This window comes from Dendroctonus ponderosae, unplaced genomic scaffold, assembly GCF_020466585.1.
Source record: "Dendroctonus ponderosae isolate FM_Combo_2020 unplaced genomic scaffold, Dpon_F_20191213v2 Dpon_F_20191213_5, whole genome shotgun sequence".
Lineage (NCBI taxonomy): Eukaryota > Metazoa > Arthropoda > Insecta > Coleoptera > Curculionidae > Dendroctonus > Dendroctonus ponderosae.
In genome coordinates this window covers 7,310,288-7,313,630 of record NW_026018715.1, presented here as the reverse complement: position 1 = coordinate 7,313,630, position 3,343 = coordinate 7,310,288, and positions in this window count along the sequence as shown.

Below are 3,343 nucleotides of genomic sequence, written 5' to 3'. Positions count from 1 at the left end.
CTTTCTAATTTGCTTAAAAACTCTTAGCTAATGTTTTTTGCTCATCTCGTACACAGTTATTATTTGAAATTTGGCCACAAGAGTTTTTATATCTTATTTGAAATTGAAGGAAAATATTAAATACAAAAGTTATAGATAGTAATCTCGATATAAATCTTCTAGATCTAGGTCTAGATCGACATTCAACGGTTTTTGAGTTAATAACCATTATTGATTGGACTTTGGTTACTTCCTTATAACACTTATTAGTAAATTTAAAGACAAAAGTTTTCAGTTTTAACTTCTAAATTGTTCTGAAGTTTATTATAAATCGTTATTCAATTTTTAAAGATTTTTTTTTTTATATTTATTACTCTTGTATTTTATTAGCGTAGGTATGTAAACATCTCAATATAATTTAATAATTTCCCCCAAACCCTTAAATTTAATAATTTCCTATAAATTTAAAATTCGCTGTAAAAACGGGGTGGCCAAAGTTTAATCAATAAAATGTAAATTTCTAAATGGTTAATTTATTGCTTGTTTTACCGAAAGATTGTCGTAGATCCAAATGAAGCAAAATGTGAACTATTTCCATTTAAATCAAACAACTCGTCGCAGTTAATCAATTTCAAATATATCAAAAGTTGTTACTCTAGTGATTTATATCTTGAGTCATTTGAAAAACTTCCGTATTTTTGAAAATTTGCTTCTCTATTTTGTAATTTCTAAAATGATTAGAAACTCTATGAATTTTTCCGAACATGAGTCATTTTCAAACACATTTTAACACCCTGTATGCGACTGTTAACTTAAAAAATCCGGTGCCACAAATTGGCTTGTAACTGTAATATCGGCTTTATAACCATTTAGTTTAGTGCTTTGCTATCTTCTATTGATTCATAATTTTTTATATTCTGTTCCTGCAAATATTTCCTGATACGCCTCTCATTAGACGTAAATTTTAATATCCTAATAAGACCAGTAATTTTAGAGTTACAATGTCGTTTATGAAACCACTAACTCAATCATTCCAATCGGCTTTGCATAATCGTGGAAGGACGCAGAAATCGCATTAAACTTTTCCTACCGATTAATTTATATTTATAGTTATGATGATGATGGTTTGATTACAATTTAAGATTGGGTGCTTCGTCGTTGATATATTTTATCAAATCCAGTTTTAGCAACTGTGTACAGGGCGGATGGAAAAGTTGGCGCCATCCTTCTGCAGACATCGACAAAACTACTGGTTAAAGTTCAATCTTATGAAATGAGAGTTTGAGTTATGAAAGAGAGTTTTTTTAAATCATCAAGAGTATGTTTGGTATCGTTGCCAGAGTGCATTTATCTTCTTGGATGTGAAAGATGTTGGTCCTTCGTACCGGATTTGAACGTTGTATTGGATCTGTGAATTCTCCGTTGAGATTGGCAAGGCATTGGGTGGCCATCAAGCAAGCATCGGCAGGGACGTGATACAATTCGACTCCGGTACCAAAATCGGCAGCTCCACGTGTCCAATAAAATGGTTTTAGTATCGTGTACGTGACCTACACGCGCTCTAATAATTGTCATTCATTATTCAACAGTTCGGTCCTCTATTGATGACAGTGCAAGACGGGACAGGACGATGGCTATTCCCATCACACGTAACAGACGCAAGAAACCTGGGTAGAAACCGTGGGAGTCTAGCTCGACTGCAAACTGATCTAGGTTAAGTCTCCGCTCATTTGTATGCCCCAATGTCTTTGGCTAAATTGTTTCGCGGCCCTCACCCTCAATATTAAACAGCCGACCGACCATTCGCCATGATGGAATCAATTAGGTTTTTCACGTGCCGATTTTGGAACGCATCTAGAAATTGATGAGAACGGGAAGATCTACTCAATTCATTCAACGCGCACTTGATGGGAATTATGGCGCTGAGATCGGGGTCGGCACCTATTCGAAATGTATTCGAATCGAATATTTCTACCGGTTTTTTTTCAAGGAATGATGCAGGAAAAAATGCTTTGACATAACTCGATTGCTCCTTGCATTGTTAACCACATTATCCCAGTGCCCATCTCATGTGCATCGACTTCTTCAACTTGATCCCCGCTTTGGAAGCATCAGCAGCACCGTCCAGGAATGTTCATTACCGAAACATGCATCAATTTTAAGTCCATCATTCTGCGAAAATTGCCAATTCACGTCCACTCTGTCGCCTTAAAAGCCAAATTATGCCATTAAAAGCAAAGTCCAAAATTATGAGCCTTTATCCTCATTAAACGGGCTTGAACGAAAGAGCAAAACGAAACTGCAAAAATGCCTCCTTGCAATTTTTTCGCCCAGTCAGCTCAATCTGTAATTTTGCCTCGTACACGCTTTGTAAGTTTTAACAGGCGTTTAAGATTTCGGCATTCTCTTAACGAATTAATTAGAAGAAACCATCGCAAAGGGTCACTGTCTTGTTCTTTTGAAAGGACTCGTTGTTCCAGTCTTTATTCATCGTGTTTTATGGTATTTTGGGATGCATTGATACGCTGTAACGCCAAAGATCAATAGTCCCTCCACCGGTTTCCAATCAATCATCCAACTTTAAAGTTAAACTGAATAATTCAAATCGGTGAAACATTCACGCTGAACTGAAAACTCATTGTCGAGTCAGGTGTATTAACAACTTATGACTTTAACTATGTATGTCATATAAGCGCAAACTGTTGACTGAACGCCAATGTCCCATAAACTATACATGGAGTGACTTTATATATTTTCCAAATCCGATTACATCAATACGTTATACAGTCAAGTTTCCAGATACGCATCTCGCGGAATATCGGAGACATAAAGGCGGATTATTATTTATGGCATGTTGTTAGACATGAGCCGATAGGATCTTGCAAAGAGACGAGCTGAAGACGTAATTAATTATTTAGTGAGCCAAATGTTGCCGAAACGGTGGCTGCCTTATGGAAAAAAGAAAAACGAGGGGATTTTCATGTCAGAACGTTATGCTTGTTCTCACAATAAACGTCCCTTTTATTTCGAATTGGTTTAATGCCGTATTTCTGTTTCCATTCGCTGTTCCTAAATGTTTATATTTCTCTACCGTTTGATTTTCTACACTTTGGATTGAGGTTTTTTTGATATGCGCATGCATTTGAAGTTTAAAGCAAGTGGGCGTTCTTCCCTAGGCTCTGGTTAAATTAAACTGTAGATCATCTAAGTAAGTTGCTGTTAAGATTGTATCTTCTGCATGTCTGCTTTGTTTATAATCCCAAATCAAAATTAATTCCTGGGTTTCAGCCATTTATTGTCTCTATTTATCAATTAAAATACGTTTCGGTGTATTTTTCCACCATCATCGGTTTTTCTAAAATAA